The following is an 8,743-nucleotide window of genomic DNA, read 5'->3' as shown; positions in this document are numbered from 1 at the left end:
TGACTTGTGCTAGGGGTTGGGCCGAACATAAACGGCTTCTGGCGGTCTCTATCTCTGCGTGTTATTTTGTTTTTCTGGGAGGATGGTAAACGCTTTTAATTGCTTTGGTACATGAATTGTTGGATTCATCATTATCTGATTAATTAGTATTTCTGTACTGAAAATGTTTTCTTTCATCCAGAAACTGATGGCATCCAGATACATTATTTCAAAATAGTTTTACTGAATTCTCGGTTGAGTTTTTGAAGCCCCCATGAGACACGCGTCGTGGCGCCAATAATCTGGCAGTGGTAGCCCCAGGATACCGGACGACGAACGGCTTTCCTGTAAAGAGTGCTAAAATTCCGACGGTAGACACGACAGTCAATGCAATCCCATTTGGAGGCTAGCCAAGAAAACGGCCCATAAAAAGGCATTATGCTAAATGAGAAATTAGAAATGTTGGCAAATTTTTCCTTTTCTTGATACTTTTGATATACAAAGAAGACAACATTTTTAAAGAACTTGATCCAATCTCCCCTACAATAAACGCAAATTGCGTTACGCGCTTGACTGCTTTTTGGCGAGACGTAAGTCTTCGATTACTTTTGTGACCGTAACCGAGGTCTTCTCCAAATTCATCTTTCAATCTATTCAATGGAGCCGCATGGTGACTGGTCGGTGAACCAGCTACTAAAATTAACCCTGACAACAAATTACGATTGCTATCTCCTTAACTCCTCTCGCCCCGTGGACTGCACCAATGGTTTCCCGTTTATGACCGTGGTGGCGTGAAAAAGCAATACATACCTTAACTCAACCCATCTCGTTGTGGACGAAAAGAGTTAGTAGCTATGATGTATCAAATATTTATGTGACGTCGCACGAGCTGGCTGGTACCGAGTTATGAATTATGAGCTTCACGGTTCGGTGGCCCACATACGGGGTTCGGTGCTTATGCGATGATTCGTTCTGTGCGATACCGGTTCCGGTCGACATTGTCTCGTATTGATCTAACTTTGGGAGGTTTCGCAGAACGAGAAATCATTACAATTGATCAATAATTGTTAAGAATGCTCTTATAATTTCTGTAGTTCTTTCTGATTGATTGTTTTTTGTTAAATAATTGAAAGTTAAATTTGTTATTCATGGCAGTGATTTAAACAATATATTTTTGATCAATTGATTTTTGATAATTTCATTTCTTTGAATATTCAAATGCATAGCAACAGTTGGTCATGGAACTCCTATGCCAAATTAGAGCAAAATCATTGCACTTTTGTTCTGGATCCTGCTGGTTTGACGTGGAATCGCTGTAATTTTTTTTGCTACGTTCTGCTCATAATTTTAGAATATTTAGATTTAAATTTGTGGTCAGATTCTTATAATCCACAAAAAAAGTTAGTTCTCCCTGAAAATAAAAATAAGAAAAATCTTTAGTTAAGTGAATATTAAAAGTAAAATCAGGGGTGACCAAAGTATGGCCCGCAGGACAAACGTAGCCGCGCGGTGCCATTTAAAAAAAAAAACATGTGAAATGTCCCTTTGACCCATCTGTTAAGTTATTTTATAATGCTTAAAAATTAAGGTATAGTTTAAGCTTTTTTATTTATTAAATTTAATTTTTTGTTTTGATTCAATGTGATTGAAAATAATAATTTCTTCAAAAATTTCATCAAACATTTTTGGAAATTAGTTTTAAAACTTTCAAATTTGAATAAAGTAGAAAACTCTCTTCTGGCAGCACTTGCTGCTCCTGCAGAAAAGATTGAGGCAGACAAAGTTGTAGAGCACACAATTACAAAAAAAATGATATATAAACATAAGAAGTTTGCTTATAAACATCACGAGTTATCGCGATTTTACGAAAAAAAAGTTTTGAAATAGTTATTTTTTGCGTTTCTCTTTGTTTCGTTGTCCGTGTCTGTCGCAAGTGACCTTGAACGGCCATGATAAACAACGACCAACTTTTTCAAAACTTTTTTTTTTTCATAAAATCGCGTTAACTCGTGATGTTTATAAGCAAACCCCTTATGTTTATATTTCAAAATATTTGTAATTGTCTGCACTACAACTTTGTAGAACATTGTAACACTCTAAAAAATAACCCTGCAAAGTTAGAAAAAACACGAAATTTTAAAATGAAAATTTTTGTTCTAAATGAAAAAAATTACCCTTATGTAGATTTGAAAAGTACATTAAATTTCCCATAAAATCTCATGTTCCAAAAAAATTTACAGTCGAGTAACGGAAAATGGCAGAGTTTAAAAAACGTTTTCAGTGTTTTTTTCGATGAAAAATACGTTTTTTCGGAATTCTGAGTACGCCATCAAATCTGGCGTCTAATTTTACATAAAAGTCCCTTTGACACCAAATTTCTATCTCATCACCGTATCAGGCTGCAAATTATTGAAAAACAAGTCTTTTTTTCACATGTTCAAAAATGAAAGGTACCGTCCCTCCGTCACGAGATATCAAAAAACGGACCTCGGATTCGTGATCAGGGACAAAAGTTACCCCTTAGGACAAAGTTTCACGCAAATTGAAGAGGGGTCGGGGCATCTTTTCCCGATTTCGTGTGAGTTGGTAAAGAATTACCCATATCAAAGTCAAAGCGCCAGATCCTGTCGCAACCAATCAAGCTCATATTTGGGATTTGAGCTCAGTACACCTAGGAAATCATGCCCTGAAATGCCCGCAAAATTGACTTGTTTTGTTACATCCTCTTCACGTTGTTCCTGTGTGCTTGGCTATGGCTGTTTATTTTTAAAGTCCATTTAAACAAATATATAGCGATATTTTGGGGGGTTTGAAACATGAAGGAATAAAGTAAACGCCAATTTGTTTCATAGTTTGGATTTAAAGAAATTCAAAAGCACTGTTTATTTGAAAAACTAACTTAATCCACCTATGTGGTTGGAGCCTTCCTCACAACAATGGCTGTACACAAGTTTCATCTATTTTTTAGATCCGGCTTCCAAAAATTACATAGATATCACTTAAGTGGCCATATCTCGAGACAGTGTTGCCAGATCTTCAATGTTTTGGGCTCGTTGGAAAGGTTTTTTGATAACCTAACCAAAGATGAGTCGGGTGATGGATCCGGACAAAGTTTACATACATTTAAGTGAGATCCGGCTTCCAAAAAGTACATAAATGTCACTTAAGTGACCATATCTCGAGACAGGGTTGCCAGATCTTCAATGTTTTACACTCGTTGGAAAGGTCTTTTGATAACCTAACCAACAATGGGTCGGATGGTGGATCCGGACATAGTTTACATACAGTTAAGTGAGATCCGGATATATGTGGAAACACATTTTTATACATAACTTTTGAACTACTTATCGAAATTTCAATCTGTATAAAACTCGATCTATGGGACCCTAAACCAAGTCGAATGCAACAGGTTCGGGTCAAATCGGTTCAGCCAGTGCCGAGAAACATGAGCTAGTTTGTTGGTCACATACATACATACACACACACATACACACACACATACACACAGACATTTGTTCAGTTTTCGATTCTGAGTCGATATGTATACATGAAGGTGGGTCTACGACGTTTTTATACGAAGTTCATTTTTAGAGCAGGATTATAGCCTTACCTCAGTGAGGAAGGCAAAACCAGTGTTATTTGAATCAATACAAGATTAAGCAGATTTTTCTCTGAATCTAATCTAATCTAATCAGATTTTTCTCTGAAAAACAAAAAATAGTTTTCATAAAATCCATGTTAATCAACAATAAAATTGATCTCACAAAAAATCATTCAGAGATTGTAAATAAAATTCAGACAAAAACAAACAACAGTTTAATGGAGACGCTCGATACCCCACCACAAGGCAAACGCCTCGGAGAACGCAACAGGCGTCCAACTCGAATAGCTCCGCACATTAACATCTAGATGGCCATGGTAAAAGGAAAATCAGCACTCAACGAACAGCAGTATGGCGTCGTTTATCCACGCCACATGGAGTGGCGAGAATACCGTTGAACCGCGACGTTTCGTCACCTTAATTTTTTTTTTTTGAGTTGTTTCTGAGTATTGAGAGCAGAATCTTATCAAACTAGTGAAGTTTTACGTTAGCGATCCTCTCTCCTGAGCACGTGTTGGCAACAGTGTACTACTTTACCCGGAGCACGTGTTACACTTTCCCGCGAACCTCGTAATTGATAACACTCCGGATCCGAACTAGATGCTTACTTAGTCAGCTGGTTTTCTAGCTTGACGTCTGTAAACTCTGCTCGGGATGAGGTTTACGAGGTGTTTTTTTTCGCTGCCGATTGTAAATGCGGCTTAGTTATAGTTATAGCAAAAAACGGATGGATGTAAGACCGGGGCAAACAAACGGTAAATAGTGGGCAATGGACGCCGCACACCGGCAAGCACGTGATGGCAACGTGCTCAACACAGCTGATTTGTGAGGTTGGATGTTGGTTGAGTTGGTTAGTGTCAATGTTTTCAATTGGATTAAATCCAAATGCGTCGTCTCAGGAAAGGTCTTATCGTCGGTGCGATTGTCATTTCTTCGAGTGTTCGTTCCTACCTCATCACGCGTCAACCCCGGGGAGAGTCTTTGTGTTCCAGACGCGAGGGAAACAGATTATTTGTCGTACATGCCGGTAGCTACAACCGGCATCATGATATTCAATGTAAACAAGCTGGCGGTGTTTGCTATTCCACACGCGTTATGAATCATGTGGTATTGCAAAGCTGACTTGAAGGAGTTCATCATTAGCATTTGCGATGATACCTGACGGGTTCTTTTTATGTTGTTTTTCGTTGAAGAACGGGTTGTTGAATCCGTAATGCTGACGATACAGCTGTTGGTTGGTAGGTCAAAGTGTACGCGAGAGGAGTTTTACTTTTACTGTAGAATTGTGGCTTAAGATCCACAACCGGTTTCAACTCGCTTGCTGTAATCGCTGACCCGTTCATTCGATGAGCTCAAGCTGCGTGTCACGATCGCGGAATAGAATGGAAACTGGATATTTGAAGAACTCCTCCACGCGTATTTACAGGCGCTTTGTGGAGATTTTTTCAAGATTGGTTTCCACAGCAACGATGAGTTGAATTATCTCTATATCTTTTTTTGTATTGTAAATGAGGTTAACGAACTTGGCACGTGCTGGCAACCAACATGACCTGACCTTGTTTTGAATGTTGACCTTAAAATTTTGTTTTGTTCGCCACGATTGATCTAATTTCTAAAACTTTCCTCCCTAAAAATAACTCCCGCCATCAATCAATTATCACCAATTATAATCGCGCTCCATAAATAGCCTATCCAGTTTGATTTCCGATTAGCAAGTGATAACTAAGTCACAGAAGTCAGCCAACAACCCCCTGACGAGCCCGAGCTCAACTCGATAGAGTGACACATAACAATAATGCAATAATTGTCGTCACCGGTCGCGATTGTCCCAGGGGTTTGTGGATGGACACTGCTAATAGATCCCAAGTATTTGAGTTATCACTAGCCGGGCATGCAAGGGGAGCGTGTGCCACCTTCTGATATCGCGTGCCGGGACGCGTCACTCAAAATTTGCGCGATTCACCTTCAGTTTTTTTTTATTGTAGATGGAATGGCTGGTGACAGATGACAGTTTGGCAGGGCGGTGATGATGATGGTTATCTTGGCGGGATTTTATGGTCCTCAGAACGCTCCAAGTGCACCTCAGACATCGTCAATGTTTATTGTCCGGTAATTTGGGCGAAAATTAGCTCAACTGATCAATGTCAACTCCGGGAATGATACAACAGCAATTGTAAATACTTGACCAAGGGGGTTTATAGAGATTAGTTCTTCGCTGAGGAAAGGATAGCAGGTTGATCAGCACTGACTGAACAGTTTTAAATGAGGTTTGTCGCATACGATTTAATTATGAGTCTTTTAAGTCGGTTACCCGATACCAAGATTCCTTGAATTTCTGAACTTCTCTGAATCGACCCATACGTGAACAACGCAGTAGCTTGTACTCATAAAAGTTGGTAGTGGACAACTTGAGAAATAGATTCACACACTTTGAAATTTTGTGTTGGTGAGTTTCCCAAAAAAAAATCAAAAAAAGTTACCAAAAAAATCTTTTTCAGTTGAATTTTAAGCAAAATTGAGAAACTCAATTTGACATGTATTTTATAAAACTTTGATTAGGAAGAATCTTTTTTCATGCATTTCCTTTGTCAAAAGATGTTTGACAAAAAAAGTTTTTTTTGATACTGTGATAATTTTGATCATTTTGACGAGTTTTTCAGATAATTCGTAAAGAATACCTGCAAACCCTCCACATAAATCAAAATAAATTCAAAAAAGTCTTTATATGTGAGCAATTCTCTACGAAATCGGTCTTTTTTCTTAAATTTTAATTTTTGTATTTTTTAATCCGACTGAAACTTTTTTGGTGCCTTCGGTATGCCCAAAGAAGCCATTTTGCATCATTAGTTTGTCCATATAATTTTCCATACAAATTTGGCAGCTGGCCATACAAAAATGATGTATGAAAATTCAAAAATCTGTATCTTTTGAAGGAATTTTTTGATCGATTTGGTGTCTTCGGCAAAGTTGTAGGTATGGACATGGACTACACTGGAAAAAAATGATACACGGTAAAAAAAATTTTTGTGATTTTTTATTTATTTTTTTGTCACTAAAACTTGATTTGCAAAAAAAAACTATTTTTATTTTTTAATATGTTTTAGAGGACATCAAATGCCAACTTTTCAGAAATTTCAAGGTTGTGCAAAAAATATTTGAGCGAGTTATGAATTTTTGAATCAATACTGATTTTTTTCAAAAAATTGAAAAATTAGTCGCAAAAATTTTTAAACTTTATTTTTCGATGTAAAATCAAATTTGCAATCAAAAAGTACTTCAGTGAAATTTTGAACAAGTGCACCGTTTTCAAGTTAAATCCATTTTCAGGTGACTTTTTTGAAAATAGTCGAAGTTTTTCATTTTTTTAAATTAGTGCACATGTTTGCCCACTTTTGAAAAAAATATTTTTGAAAAGCTGAGAAAATTCTCTATATTTTGCATTTTTGAACTTTGTTGATACGACCCTTAGTTGCTGAGATATTGCCATGCAAAGGTTTAAAAACAGGAAAATTGATGTTTTCTAAGTCCCACCCAAAAACACACAATTTTCTAATGTCGATATCTCAGCAACTAATGGTCCGATTTTCAATGTTAAAATATGAAACATTCGTGAAATTTTACGATCTTTTCAAAAAAATATTTTCGAAATTTTTAAACCAAGACTAACATTTTAAAAGGGCGTAATATTGAATGTTTGGCCCTTTTTTTCATTTTATTGATTTTAACATGAAATTCAAATTTGGCACCTCATTTTAGTCGAATTTGATAGTTGGTCGCCTATTAAATACCGTGAACTGGGGTGACTCTGATAGCCCGGGTGACTATGATAGGTTTTTCAAATGCCCGTCAAATTAATATCTAAACATTTTTGAGAATTTTGAGTATGTAAGTATTAAGGGATAGCTTTTTATCGAAAATATATGCAAAAATGTGACTGTTACATTGGATTTATCAAAATTAATGGCCAAATCAAATTTCTATCAATGTCACCCCGGGCTATCAAAGTCACCCCAGTTTACGGTAACTATTTTTTTTTTTCAATATTTCAACATTGCCATCTTGGATTTGAAAATTTGAATCACATTCATAAATTAGTCAACGAAAACAATTTTTTTCGTGATTCAATTATCCGAAGTGATTTTTTTCCGAGGCCTTAGGATAATCGAAACTGGACTGTATTTCGATTAAAATTTTGATGTTATTGAAAAAATAAATGTGTTTTGTCCCACATATTTTAAGCTTAAGAGGGGTTTAAGAATAAAACTCACGAAAAATTTTCCGTTCTGAAAAATATTGGAGTCAAGAGTTGAAAGAGCAAAATTAATCTATATATCTGGAGTTTTTTTTTAAAAGGTTCAATAAACCAAATTTTCAGTTTTTGCTTTTTGTGTGTTTTTTAATACCCCTGACTCAGGTCGGTTTCAAAAGCACCCAAAAAGCAAAAATTGGAAATTTGGTTTATTGGACCATTAAAAAAAACTCCAGATATGTCCTTAATTCAAAAGAGGAGAAATCTGACAGTATCTTTATCAGAATTTATAATCTGTAAGAGTGAAAAATTAAAAATTATTGTTCTTTTGCCAGATGTTCAAACACTAATTTAATATTGTTAATATATGGAGTGATTTTTTAAGAAAAACTTATATACATTGAGAATTATATTTTGTGATGATGATATTTTGTGCGGTGTTTCTTACCATACGCAAATGAGCCATATTTGAACAAGTGCTCAGTTTATACACATAAAAAAAAATCATGGTAATATAACATGTGGGAAGGGGTACATCATTTATGTCAGAAAAAATGAGTAATTTTACCTATGAAAATGTGTAATTTTACCACTTTTCTGGTGTAATGTCACTTTTATGTTTAAATTGAAGTCGGCTTCGGCTGCCGATCCCGATGATGCTATGAGACGCGGGTTCGATTCCCGCCTTATCCACTGAGCTTCTATCGGATGGTGAAGTAAAACGTCGGTCCCGGTTTCTCCTGTCTCGTCAGAGGCGCTGGAGCAGAAATCCCACGTTAGAGGAAGGCCATGCCCCGGGGGGCGTAGTGCCAATAGTTTCGTTTCGTGAAGTCAAATTACATCATAAAAGAGGTAATATACCTTTCGAAATTACACCTTCCAAATTTGTATAGGTTTTTACTGTAGAGTTTGCA

The sequence above is a fragment of the Culex pipiens genome, chromosome 3, assembly GCF_016801865.2.
Source record: "Culex pipiens pallens isolate TS chromosome 3, TS_CPP_V2, whole genome shotgun sequence".
NCBI classification, from domain to species: domain Eukaryota; kingdom Metazoa; phylum Arthropoda; class Insecta; order Diptera; family Culicidae; genus Culex; species Culex pipiens.
This window is presented reverse-complemented; position numbering follows the sequence as displayed.